Source organism: Schistocerca serialis, chromosome 1 (genome assembly GCF_023864345.2).
Source record: "Schistocerca serialis cubense isolate TAMUIC-IGC-003099 chromosome 1, iqSchSeri2.2, whole genome shotgun sequence".
In the NCBI taxonomy this organism is placed as follows: Eukaryota; Metazoa; Arthropoda; class Insecta; order Orthoptera; family Acrididae; genus Schistocerca; species Schistocerca serialis.
In genome coordinates this window covers 1,205,158,844-1,205,173,922 of record NC_064638.1, presented here as the reverse complement: position 1 = coordinate 1,205,173,922, position 15,079 = coordinate 1,205,158,844, and positions in this window count along the sequence as shown.

Sequence of the window (15,079 nt, the reverse complement as noted above, 5' to 3'; positions counted from 1 at the left end):
ACCCTGACACATAACCGCTACGCCATGGCCGTTCGAACATATTCACTGTTGCACTTCTTGATATTTGGCCGTTGGCTGTTTCGATTTTGCTTCTTTTTTCACATTTAAGTACACCTTTTTATTGTGTTTATGCTTGACCTGTGTTCAGTTTTTGAAGGTCTATACGCTGAACCATCTTACCACTAAATCTGAGGGGGGTGCGTAGCATCGAGTTGGTCCACCTTTGGAGCGCCGTGCAAGAGCACGCGTGGAATGGATTAGACAAATCCTTGTTAGGGTTTCAGAGGTACGTGACACCAAACGTCTACGCGCAGGATACGCAATTCCCGTAAATTACCGGTGGCCACGGAGTAGGTGCCTGATACCAATCCAGATGTTTTGCATTGGGTTCATATCAGGAGAAATTGGTGGCCAAGTTATTGACATGACTTCACTGTCATGTCTCTCACAGTGCTGTTGCAAGATTCCGTCTGTGTGACAACGACACTTGTCCTGGTGTAAGATGCCATCGACATCTGAAGAGACACCAGGCTTGAAGGGATGCAGGTCGTCCGGAACAATGTTCACTTGTTGTTAAAAAACCACTTAAAGCCAAGATCGCACTTGATTCAGCGTAAAATGAACGTGTTTTCCTACGAAGAGATGGTAAGACAAGATGACAGCAAAGACTGTTGAAACCGGCTGTCTTTAAAAAATGTTTTGTGTGATCTTGGCTTTTGAACGGTTTTTAACAATTAAAACAGATCGCCCTTCTTCTTCTTCTTCTTCTTCTTCTTCTCTAGTGGTCAATCCAAGGATTGGTTTGCAACAGCTACAATGGCAGCTTGTCTCCATTCTGTGCGTCTTTCAGCTTTTCTCTTCATTTCTTTATAGGTGTTACATCCCACATCTTTCACGATTTGATCCATGTACCTCAGTCGTGGTCTTCCTCTTGGTCTTTTTCCCTCGACATATCCCTCTATGATTGTGTCCAGGGGTCCTTTATGTCTTAATAGATGGCCTGTAAATTGCACTCTTCTTTTAACAATGAAACTCCAGAAGCTTCTCTTCTCACCTGCTCTTTCCAGAACCACTTCGTTTGTGACCTTGTCGATACATTTTATTTTGAGCATGCGTCTATAGCACCACATTTCAAAAGAATTTAGCTTCTGGTCTTCCTCTGCCCCGAGAGTCCATGTTTCACACCCATAGCATGCCACACTCCACACATGCGATTTCAAAAATCTTTTCCTGATTTCAAGGTTGATGCTCTTAGATGTTAAGATGTTTTTCTTCTTGTTAAAAGCGGCCTTTGCTTGAGCAATTCTACTTCTCACTTCTACCATGCTCCTACCATCCCTGGTAATATTACTGCCCATATAAGTAAATTTATCAACTTGTTCAAGCAGTTCATTGCCTACATGAACTTGGACTTTCACTTGATCTTTTTTGTCGCATGTCACTACTTTTGTTTTTGCTTTATTAATTCTCAAATTATATTCTCCCCACATAACTTTATCCATTCTATTCAGTAGGAGATCGCCCTTCAGCAGTCCCATAATGAGAAAATTCAATGCTCACGTATTTCCAGACACAATTGTCACTCTGCAGCGAAGTGTACACTGATATGAAATATCCTGGCAGATTAAAATTGTGTGATAGACCGGGACTAGCCTCTGGGACCTTTACTTTTCGCAGTCAAGTTTTTTACTCTGGGGGGGGGATGATAATGTTTCGATTCGTAAGTGCAATTGCAAATTTTTGTATACGAATTACTAGTTGTATCAATATTCTCTTACGTCGTACAAATCTATTTCAAATGTGAAATTCAAACGTGTGTGAAATCTAAGGACTGCTAAGTTCATCAGTCCCTAAGCTTACACACTACTTAACCTAAATAAGCCTAAGGGCAAACGCACACACACACCCATGCCCGAGGGAGGACTCGAACCTCCGCCAGGATCAGCCGCATAGTCCATGACTGCAGCGCCTCAGTCGCTCAGCTAACCCGGCGCGGCAAATGTGAAATTCGTTAAAGTTAAAAAAAAATATTTGTCGCTCTTATTTTGTCATAAAGTTTTCCACGTGTCTGTTCCATTCAAATAACTGTACGGCATGAAAGATTTAGATTACAGGTCACAGCCTCGTTTTTAATTTTATATTTCTTACATGTCAGTGACATTCAACTTCATACGGAGTCAACGACATACACACAAACACACACGAACACACACAAGGGCGTGACATTTTATCTCGACTACATTGTTGGATTTACCTGTTGCCGATTTATCGAAGCGTACTTGCGTTGGCGGACTCGAGTAAGTCATATCGCTCGCTGCGTAAACAAGCCGTGGCTGCTGCGAATGTAACACCAGCGTATTTGAGTACGTAACCGAGGCGAGTCTTTACCCGGTGGCGAGAGGAAAAAAAAAAGATATTTCGTCGAAATATTTTTCTTTATTCTATCACCGCAGCACGAACTCCCGCTGCGGTATCGGAGGACTCGGTGTTGCCTATCTCTGGGTCGGCTCCACTCAGGCGGAAACCTCACATCCTCTTCTGCCATGTCGATGCCAACACGCGCTCGCCTCGCTGTCTTCGGAAGGAGGAAAAAAATGAGAGGAAACACGGTAGGGGTGAGGGGGTGGGGGTAAGAGGACAGTGGCAGGCGGTGTTACCACACGGGACGGCGGGCGCGGGCGGGCAGATAAAACAGAGTGGATGTGGGCGGGATATCCGGGCGGCGGCCGATGCGGGCTTCCCTCAGACGCTGCGCTGCGAGATCCGCTTTGCCAAACCGCGCAACGGCTTCGCTTTCTTCGCAGAACGCCGCCTTTCACCGGCAGACCTCTGGCTTCCGTATCTCGCGAGCGAGTGCCCCAGCGAACACTGGGCTAGAAGCTGCCAGATGCACCTCGCTACAGATGTGCTTTATGTGTGATATTTAAACAGAAAAACGTCACGCTCATATGTCATTGTAATGATAAGCCTTTTTGTGGAGTTGCCACTAGAGACGTGAATGAGCTTCATCCAGATCGAGAAAGTAATACATCGACGACTCCATACAGAACTCGAGTGTTGCATGGTGAACAATGAACAGTTTGGCAGCTCATGTTTTAAAATTAAGTAATTACCTATTTACAGCCATTGAAGATGTCCCCCGTTGTTCGAGATGAAACGTTAGTTTTCTTTGGCTTCGGACGTTTATCTACTCAGCCACACACGACATGCTGCAATATTTTTTTTAATATTGTGGTAAGTTCTATGGGACCAACCTGTTGAGGTCATCGGTCCCTAAGCTTACATACTACTTAATCTAACTTAAACTAACTTCCGCTAAGGACCACACACACACACCCATTCCCGAGGGTGGACTCGAATCTCCGACGGGGGTAGCCGCGCGAATCGTTACAAGACGCCCTACACCTGTTGTAAATTATAGTGGGTAAAGTTTTAGTAAATAAAAGACACAGTCCTCCCCCTCTGCTTCACACATACACATACACACACACACATACACACACACACACACACACACACACACACACACACACACACACACACACACGCTCGCACATATATACAGGGTGTTACAAAAAGGTACGACCAAACTTTCAGGAAACATTCCTATACACACAAATAAAGAAAAGATGTTATGTGGACATGTGTCCGGAAACGCTTAATTCCCATGTTAGAGCTCATTTTAGTTTCGTCAACATGTACTGTACTTCCTCGATTCACCGCCATGATTTCATAAGGAATACTCTACCTGTGCTGCTAGAACATGTGCCTTTACAAGTACGACACAACATGTGGTTCATGCACGATAGAGCTCCTGCACATTTCTCAACAACAGATTCGGTGACCGATGGATTGGTAGAGGCGGACCAATTCCATGGCCTGCACGCTCTCCTGACCTCAACCCTCTTGACTTTCATTTATGGGGGCATTTGAAAGCTCTTGTCTACGCAACCCCGGTACCAAATGTAGAGACTCTTCGTGCTCGTATTGTGGACGGCTGTGATACAATACGCCATTCTCCAGGGCTGCATCAGCGCTTCAGTGATTCCATGCGACGGAGGGTGGATGCATGCATCCTCGCTAACGGAGGACATTTTGAACATTTCCTGTAACAAAGTGTTTGAAGTCATGCTGGTACGTTCTGTTGCTGTGTTTCCATTCCATGATTAATGTGATTTGAAGAGAAGTAATAAAATGAGCTCTAACATGGAAAGTAAGCGTTTCCGGCCACATGTCCACATAACATATTTTCTTTCTTTGTGTGTGAGGAATGTTTCCTGAACTTTTGGCCGTACCTTTTTGTAACACCCTGCATATATGACTCACTTACCAGACATATGATTATATATCACTTACCAGGCATATGATAATATATTTAATCTAGGCTGTAATGGTATTAATTAAATGATAAGTTTTTCAGCTATAAAGGGTTATGCATGGTGTAACGCATGTTCTCAATAAATGGCCAGCAACCATTAGAAACTTGGTTTCAGATAAAACACGGTCTAAACAGAATTTGAAAGACTTTTTGATAGGCAACTCCTTCTACTCTATAGATGAATATCTTAACAGGGACTGTTAGACCAGCTTAAGTAAAAATGTCTGTTAGATTTCAGTTTTTAGAGCACTTGTCACAACAATCAAGATTAGATGTTTTGTGTATGATAAATTTATTACAAGTGCATAAAAATGTGTCATTCTAACAGCACATTAATTCTGTAAATATTAACAGTTACAGTTTAGTGTAATGAAATCATCTATTTTGACAGTCTCCTGACAAATGAGAAGGATAGTAAGTATTATATTCAAATGTTTTATGTTTTTTATGTTATATTTTTTGACATGTTCCACACCCACGAGAATCATCTCAATTTTTGGTCTATGGAGCAGCTCACTTCTCTTTTCTCCAAAGGACTCTTTAATTTTCCTAGAGGCGGTATCTATCCTCTCCCTAATGATACATGCTTCTCAATACTTACATTTTTCCCCTACCCATTCCTGCTCATCCATTTTACTCTTCCTGTCGATCTCTTTTTTTATATATTTGTATTCTCTGTCGCCTGATTCATTTACTGCATTTTTATATTTTCTCCTTTCATCGATTAAATATCTCTTGTGCTAGCCATGGACTTCTACTATCCCTCGTCTTTTTACCTACCCGATCCTCTACTACCTTCACCATTTCCTCCCTCCTGTATTTCTTTCCCCTGTTGTTGTCAATCGTTCCCTAATGCTCCCTCTGAAACACTCAACCACTTCTGGTTCTTTCAGATTATCCAGGTCCCATCTCCTTAAATTTCAACCTTTTTGCAATTTCTTCAGTTTTCATCTACAGTTCAAAACCAATCAATTGTGGTCAATCCACATCTGCCCCTGGAAATGTTTCACAATTTAAAATCTCGCTCCTAGGTATCTGCGTTACAATTATGTAATCATCTCAAATGGTTCAAATGGCTCTGAGCACTATGGGACTTAACATCTGAGTCCCCTAGAACTTAGAATTACTTAAATATAACTAACCGAAGGACATCACACACATCCATGCCCGAGGCAGGATTCGAACCGGCGACCGTAACGGTCGCTCGGTTCCAGACTGAAGTGCCTAGAACCGCTCGGCCACTCCGGCTGGCTTATAATCAATCTAAAATCTTCCGGTGTCTCCAGGTGTTTTCCATACAGCCTTCTTTCATGATTCTTAAACCAAGCGTTAGCGATGATTAAATTATGCTCTTGCAAGATTTTAGCAGGCGGCTTCCTCTTTCAATCCTTTCCCTCCCAATCCGTGTTCACCTACTATTTTTCCTTTTCTTCCTTTACCTACTATCGAATTCCAGTCTCCCACGACTATTAAATTTTCGTCCCCCTTAACTATCTGAATAATTTATTTTATCTCATCAATTATTTCTTCAATCATTTGCGCAGCTAGTTGGCATATAAACTTGTACTACTATGGTGGGTGTGGGCTTCGCGTCTGTCTTGGCTACAATTATGCGTTTGTTATGCTGTTCATAGTAGGCTATCCCTGTTCTTATTTTCTTACTCAATCTTAAACCTACCCCCGCATTACTCCTATGCGATTTTCTATTTATAATCTTTTATTCTGCTGATCAGAGGTCCTGTTCTTCCTTCCACCGAACATCACTAATTCCTCCTATATCTAACTTTAACCTATCCATTTCTGTTTTAAAATTTTCTAACCTGCCTGCCAGATTAAGGGATCTAATATTCCACGCTCCAATACATAGAACGCCAGTTTTGTTTCGCCTGATAAGGACATCCTCCTAAATAGCTCCCGCTCGGAGATCCGTATGGGTGAGTATTTTACCTCCGGAATATTTTACCCAAGAGGATCTCATCATCATTTAATCATGCAGTAGAGCTGCATGCCCTCTCGAAAAATTACGGGTATAGTATGCCATTGCTCTCAGGTCACAGTACCATTACAGCAAGGCCGTTTTCGTTAGTGTTACAAGGCCAGATCAGTCAGTCATCGAGACTATTGCCCCTGCAGCTAGTAAAAAGGCTACTGCCCCTGTTCGGGGACCCAAGTTTGTCTGGCCTCTCCATAGATACTTCTCCGTTGTGGTTGCACCTACGGTGCAACCATCTGTATCACTGAGGCACGCAAGCCTCCCCACCAACGGCAAGATCCGTGGTTCACGGGGAGTGGTGAGAGATAATACCTGAAATCTGGCATTCTCGGCACACTCTTGAGTCTGTGGTTCTCGGAATATTGAATTCACTAACGATTTCCGTAACCGAATGTCCCCTGCTTATCTTGTTGATTCCCGTCTTGCGGCCATAATCGTGCCGGGAAACTTTTCACATGACTCACCTGAGTACAAATGACAGCTCCGCGAACGCACTGTCCTTTTATATCTTGTGTACGCGATACTACCGCCATCTTTATATGTGCATATCGCTGTCCGATGACTCTCGTCTCCTCAGTACACAGTAGCTCGTCTCCTCATTATACAGGGTGTTACAACAAGGTACGGCCAAACGTTCAGGAAACATTCCTCACACACAAATAAAGAAAAGATGTTATGTGGACATGTGTCCGGAAACGCTTAACATCCATGTTAGAGCTCATTTTAGTTTCGTCAGTATGTACTGGCCCAATTGAAGGAAGGTAATGTTGACTTCGGTGCTTGTGTTGACATACGACTCATTGCTCTACAGTACTAGCATCAAGCACATCAGTACGTAGCATCAACAGGTTAGTGTTCATCACGAACGTGGTTTTGCAGTCAGTGCAATGTTTACAAATGCGGAGTTGGCAGATGCCCATTTGATGTATGGATTAGCACGGGGCAATAGCCGTAGCGCGGTACGTTTGTATCGAGACAGATTTCAAGAACGAAGGTGTCCCGACAGGAAGACGTTCGAAGCAATTTATCGGCGTCTTAGGGAGCACGGAATATTCCAGCCTATGACTCGCGACTGGGGAAGACCTAGAACGACGAGGACACCTGCAGTGGACGAGGCAATTCTTCGTGCAGTTGACGATAACCCTAATGTCAGCGTCAGAGAAGTTGCTGCTGTACAAGGTAACGTTGACCACGTCACTGTATGGAGAGTGCTACGGGAGAACCAGTTGTTTCCGTACCATGTACAGCGTGTGCAGGCACTATCAGCAGCTGATTGGCCTCCACGGGTACACTTCTGTGAATGGTTCATCCAACAATGTGTCAGTCCTCATTTCAGTGCAAATGTTCTCTTTATGAATGAAGCTTCATTCCAACGTGATCAAATTGTAAATTTTCACAATCAACATATGTGGGCTGACGAGAATCCGCACGCAATTGTGCAATCACGTCATCAATCCAGATTTTCTGTGAACGTTTGGGCAGGCATTGTTGGTGTCTTGATTGGGCCCCATGTTCTTCCACCTACGCTCAATGGAGCACCTTATCATGATTTCATGTGCTGCTAGAACATGTGCCTTTACAAGTACGACACAACATGTGGTTCATGCACGCTGGAGCTCCTGCACATTTCAGTCGAAGTGTTCGTACGCTTCTCAACAACAGATTTGGTGACCGATGGATTGGTAGAGGCGGACCAATTCCATGGCCTCCACGCTCTCCTGACCTCAACCCTCTTGACTTTCATTTATGGGGGCATTTGAAAGCTCTTGTCTACGCAACTCCGGTACCAAATGTAGAGACTCTTCGTGCTCGTATTGTGGACGGCTGTGATACAATACGCCATTCTCCAGGGCTGCATCAGCGCATCAGGGATTCCATGCGACGGAGGATGGATGCATGTATCCTCGCTAACGGAGGACATTTTGAACATTTCCTGTAACAAAGTGTTTGAAGTCATGCTGGTACGTTCTGTTGTTGTGTGTTTCCATTCCATGATTAATGTGATTCGAATAGAAGTAATAAAATGAGCTCTAACATGGAAAGTAAGCGTTTCCGGACACATGTCCACATAACATATTTTCTTTCTTTGTGTGTGAGGAATGTTTCCTGAAAGTTTGGCCGTACCTTTTTGTAACACCCTGTATAGTAGCCATGTGTACAAGAGCAGGCCTATCACATTTACCTGGAATACTCCTGACGAGACTGTTTTCAGCGATGAACAGGTGGGCCTGTGCCTCTGACGTGGGGCTCTGCTAGTTACATCAAAAACGGAAGGAATGGAGCCCAGAGAGACGACGTATATAGAATCGCGCCCTTTATACCCCTCCTTCCGGGCGTGTCTACCGGCCACAAAGCGCCGAGTTACCAGAGAGAAACGTAGAAAGGGAGAGACCATCGACTTTATTAAAATGTCGCCCGCACAGCGACGCGGAGGTAAAAGTCGCCCACGCGCTCGTCTCCACACAAGCGTACATCGTGTCGGCAGCGTTACGCCGCCACCTTCTGGCCGGCGCGTGTTTTCATTGCATTAATTAGCCGCCGAAAGCGTGCTGCGGGGGAGAGGGGGGGAAGGGGGGGGGGGAGCACAGCGGCGACGGCCAGGGGACCGGGGATGCCGGAATAATTATTCTGGACATGATTTCGTTTTTACAACAGCGGCGGCGGCTGTAAAAACAAGTGGCCGCGAGGGTCAGACGATGGTGGAGGGGTACGGGAGCGGGGGGGTGGGAAGCAAGTCAGACTCCGCGTGCGTTTGGGGGGGGGGGGAGGCAGAAAGGGGTGGAGTGCGGCCGTGCTTCCGTGACCGCCATTCCAAGCAGCAGTGTTTTCCTTCTGCGGTTTCTCCGTGCGTCGCGTTTTAAGCCGAGTTATCGAAGGCCCGCGTGTTGTGACTATCCCGATTGGCCGGTCAGGGGGGAAGTGGCCATTAGGCTCCCGAATTTTTCTTCTTCCCAAGTAATCGGCCCCGCGGTACTTGAGAGCCGGACCTCACTGCTGGAACGTGGCCGGCAAGGGAAAAAAATTCAGCAGCAGATTTCGGCGGGATTATGTCGTTGCGGTGACGAAAGGCACGCACTGCGTTTCCGGAAGAGCGCAGGGGGAGGGATTGTTGTCCCGCTTTACACTTTCGGAAGGCGTTCGGTACAGGTCCGTGACGTTGCCTTGTGAACAAAATGCGAGCGTACGAACTATCAGACGAGATTTGTGATTTTACGAGGAGTTTCTAACAGATACACTACTGGTCATTAAAATTACTACACCAAGAAGAAATGCAGATGATAATTGAGTATTCATTGGAAAAATATAATAGTACTGACGTGATTACATTTCCACGCAATTTGGGTGCATAGATCCTGAGAAACCAGTACCCAGAACAACCGCCTCTGGCCGTAATAACGGCCTAGATACGCCTGGGTATTGAGTCAATGGCGTATACAGGCACAGATCCCATGCAGCTTCAACACGATACCACAGATCGTCAAGAGTAGTGACTGGCGTATTGTGACGATCCAGTTGCTCGGCCACCATTGACCAGCAGTTTTCAATTGGTGAGAGATCTGGAGAATGTGCTGGCCAGGGCAGCAGTCGAACATTTTCTGTATCCAGAAAGGCCCGTACAGGACCTGCAACATGCGGTCGTGCATTATCCTGCTAAAATGTACGGTTTCGCAGGGATAAAATGAAGGGTAGAGACACGGGTCGTAACACATCTGAAATGTAACGTCCACTGTTCAGAGTGCCGTCAGTGCGAACAATAGGTGACCGTGGCGTGCAACCAATGGCACCCCATACCGTCACGCCGATTGATACGCCAGTATGACGATGAAGAATACACGCTTCCAATGTGCGTTCACCACGATGTCGCCAAACACGGATGCGACCATCACGATTCTGTAAACAGAACCTGGATTCATCCGAAAAAATGACGTTTTGCAATTCGTGCATTCATCGTTGAGTACACCATCGCAGGCGCTCCTGTCTGTGATCCAGCGTCAAGTGTAACCGTAGCCATGGTCTCCGAGCTGATAGTCCATGCTGCTGCAACCGTCGTCAAAATGTTCGAGCACATGGTTGTTGTCTTGCAAACGTCCCCATCTGTTGACTCAGGGATCGAGACGTGGCTGCACGATTTGTTACAGCCTTGTGGATAAGATGCCTGTCATCTCGACTGCTAGAGATACGACGCTGTTGGGATCCAGCACGGCGTTCCGTATTACCCTCCTGAATCCATCGATTCCATATTCTGCTAACAGTCATTGGATCTCGACCAACGCGAGCAACAATGTCGCGATACGATAAACCGCAATCGCGATAGGCTACAATCCGACCTTTATCAAAGTCGTAAACGTGATGGTACGCATTTCTCCTCCTTACACGAGGCATCACGACAATGTTTCGCCAGGCAACGCCGGTCAACTGCTATTTGTGTATGAGAAATTGGTTGGAAACTTTCCTCGTGTCAGCACGTTGTAGGTGTCGCCACCGGGCCAACCTTGTGTGAATGCTCTGAAAAGCTAATCATTTGCATATCACAGCATCTTCTACCTGTCGGTTAAGTTTCGCGTCTGTAGCATGTCATCTTCGTGGTGTAGCAATTTTAATGGCCAGTAGTGTACAATACAGCATGTCATTCTTTAAGGGGAGACGTTGATGAAAACCAGACACGATTTCAAAAATGCACTAAATCCAAAGTTTTGGAGATATAGGAATGAAATTTTGTACCACGCTTTACAGGAAACACATTTACATATAAAATCCTTTGATTATATATATTCAACTTGTTTTGGAATGAAATTTGAAGTTATATTTTCAAAAAATAATGTATGTTCCTTTTTCTCAGAAAGTATTCAAGAGATTTCTACAAAAATTTCCCTGTTTCATCCCTTTATACGTTGTATGCTTCCCTCTTGAGGTTTCTGTAATTGTTCATAATTTTTAAATTATAATTCCACAAGTATAATATTAAATTCATGCAATCAGAATTTCAAAATTTTCTCTTGTGACAACGTTTATTAGGTTTATAGAAATATGTGTACAAAATTTCATATTTCTAGCATAAATAGAATCTGAGGAAAGGGTACATAAAATTTAAAAAAACAAACTTTTCAGGAAATGCAATTTAAAGTTCAACCTAACTTTTTTCCTTATGTCCACTTCTTCAGAAGGCACCACATTTGTACTCTGGGTCGTCTTTCCCTTCAAGGCTTCTCTTCTGGTTTCTTGTTGTCTGTCATCTTTTCTCTACCAGGTCTTCAAAAGACTTTTCAGCTGCAGAGATGCGTTGTAAATCTACTTTTCTCAGGATGCCTTGAGTGAAATTTCCAATCTTGAAGCCCATTCTTCTAATACCTTCATCCTCCCGACGTTCCCATATTAAATACAATAACTGCATCATAAGTTGCAATTCTGACAACTGCAGCAGATGTAAATGTGTTTTTAGGGCATCGTTTCAATATGAGTGAATTTAGAGACTCATTTGGATTTTGCGTTTTGCCATGAACACACTTTTTGAGAAGTGCAGGATCGGCCAAAGATGATCTATAAAACCAAAGAGTATATATCATGGCCTTCTAGATGTATCCCGCACACGTTTGGTTGAAAGTAATACACAGAATCATTGTTCACTGAACTGGTATTGAAGTGCTGCTTCAAAACGTGGGTGTGGCAGGGAGGCCGCGCCACGCTTTAATTAATTTTCAGGCACTTCAGATGCGATTTCAACATTGAAACTGTGGGAACTTATTGTCTACGAATTGTACTAACAAATAAAGAATAAATCGAAAATTGACACTTCTGGTCAATTTCATCAACGTCCCCACTTAACCGAGAGAAATTTTCAGACTTAAAAGTAACGTCGTGTGTATCCCAGGCCAGTGTCATACGACCACTGTTGTTCACACCATATATATATAAAGGGTGAATCAACTAACATTCTCTGCCTCGTGATGACTGGGTGTTGTGTGATGTCCTTAAGTTAGTTAGGTTTAAGTAGTTCTAAGTTCTATGTTAAGTCCCATAGTGCTCAGAGCCATTTGAACCAATCAACTAACACTTGCACCCATATATTTCGGATTTCAGGCATGGAAGGCACTATCGATTATCAGTTTTCACGGAATCGTAGGCGAGGGTGCCTATTTGCGGCCAATACACAGAATAAAATGGTTCAAATGGTTCTGAGCACTATGGGACTTAACATCTGTGGTCATCAGTCCTCTAGAACTTAGAACTACTTAAACCTAACCAACCTAAGGACATCACACACATCCATGCCCGAGGCAGGATTCGAACCTGCGACCGTAGCAGTCGCGCGGTTCCGGACTGCGCGCCTAGAACCGCTAGACCACCACGGCCGGCCCAATACACAGAATTTGAGACATTGACGAAAGTACAGTTTTTTTGCATTTTAAGTGGGACAATGTCTACTGTCAGCAAATTATTCAAAATAGCGTAAATGATAATGTCATTGGTGTTTGTCTCATGAAGTTTAAGCAAGTCGTTTACGATTTATCGTATTGCGAGCATTGTAAACACCGACAGCTGCTTGTTCCATCCTATTGTTTACATCCCAGGCGACGATGTTATATTTGTTTACTATGCGTTGTGTGTATACTGCGATTGCATTGCGGCGGTTCAGTCACTTATTGTGTTATTGTGTACGCAGTAGAACGTACTTGGATCATGGTATTTCCCAGTGCGAAGAAAGCAGACATGCTAACGCTTTATGATGATTGTAGGAAGTATGCCTTTCGTTCGTGTACCGCGTGGGCTGAAGTGTAGCCCAATAGATGCCAACCTCTTAAAACAATTACAGATGATATGAAACGGCGTATTACTGTTGCCTGCGCTGCAATTTCCGCTGAAATGCTAGAACGTGTACAGCAGTTGTTGCGTGGCAGACAGCAAGCCTGTGTTGATGTTGGCGATAATCATTTTGAGCAGAGGATTTAGGGTAAATTGGTTCTTTACGTGACACATCTCACAGAACTATTCCGTACACCTTTGTCCTAGGCAATGTCCCATTTAACAACAGGATATCTCCGGAGACGTATTAATATCTGTGTAGGGCTGCGCATACGCAACCATGTGAAATTCAGATTCGTTTCTACTTTCATTTTCTTGTTATCAGTTTCGTGGCTGGTTTGCTGTGGCACTTGCAGCCTAGGGCCTCAATTATTTGTTGGATTTATTCCAATCTCTCTCTTCCTCTGCAGTTATTCCGTGATGTCTTAACACGTGTCCTATCTTCCTGATCCTTGTTCTAGTCAGTGGTTTTCGTATGTTGCTTTCCACACCGGTTCTGGAGAACCTTCTCATTCCTTACCTTACCAGTCCTAACACTCTTCTGTACCACAACATCTCAAAGGCTTCGATTCTCTTCTGTTACGGTTTTCCCGAGGTCCATATCTCGCTATCACGCAACGAACATTCTCAGAAATAGCTTCCTCAAATTAACACTTATGTTTGATACCAACAATCTTCTCTTGTTCAGGAATTCCGTTTCTTGCAGATACTAGTCTGCTTTTTATGTCCTCCTTGTTCCGTCCGTCATGGGCTATTTTGCCGCCCAAATAGCAGAAGTCCTTCATTTCGTCTATCCCCAATTCCGATGTTAAAATTCTCTCTGTTTTCATTTGTGTTGTTTCTAATTCTTCACTAATTACTTTCGTCTTTCTTCGATTTACTCTCAATCCCTATTCTTTACTCATTAGACTGTTCGTTCCTTTCAATACATCTTGTAATACTTCTTCACTTTCGCTGAGCATAGGAATGTCGTCAAAGAATCTTATCATTGATAACCTTTCACTCTGAATTTTAATCGCACTCTTGAACCTTTCTTTTATATCCTTTATTGCTTCTTCGATGTATACATTAATCAGTAGGGGCGAAATACTACACTGCTGCCTAAAACCCTCTTCAATCCGAGAAGCCGGCCGGAGTGGCCGAGCGGTTCTAGGCGCTACAGTCTGGAACCGTACGACCGCTACGGTCGCAGGTTCGAATCTTGCCTCGGGCATGGATGTGTGTGATGTTCTTAGGTGAGTTAAGTTTAAGTAGTTCTAAGTTCTAGGAGCCATTTGAACCAGCCAATTCCGAGAACTTCGTTCTTGGTCTTTCATTCTTATTGTTCCCTCATGCTTCTTGTACATATTGTATATTATCCGTCTTCCCCTGTAGCTTACCCGGAATTTTCTCAGAATTTAGTAAATCACCAATTTACGTTGTAGAACGCTTTTCCCAGGTCGACGAATACCATGAACGTGCCTTGATTTTTCTTCAACCTTGCTTCCATTATCAACCGCAGCGTCTGAACTCTCTGGTGCCTTTACCTGATCCTCATCTAACAGAGTCTCAATTTTCTTTTCCATTATTCTGTTCATTGTTCTTGTCAGCAGCTTCGATGTATAAGCTGTCAAGATGATTGTGCGGAAATTTTTGCTCTTATCGGCTCTTGATATCTTCTGAATTGTGTGAATAATGCTTTCTCGAAAGTCTGCCGGTATGTCTCCAGTCTCATACATTGTACACTCTGATCTTAATAGTCGTTTGTGCTACAGTATGCAACAAACATGTGTCGGTGTTTACAATATAAAAATCACGATATCTCTTGAATTGCTTGCACTAGACTCCTGCAGCAAACACCATTGGCGTTGTAAGTCCATCTACTTTGATTGTGGTACTGTCAATAGGTATTGTTCCATTGACTATTT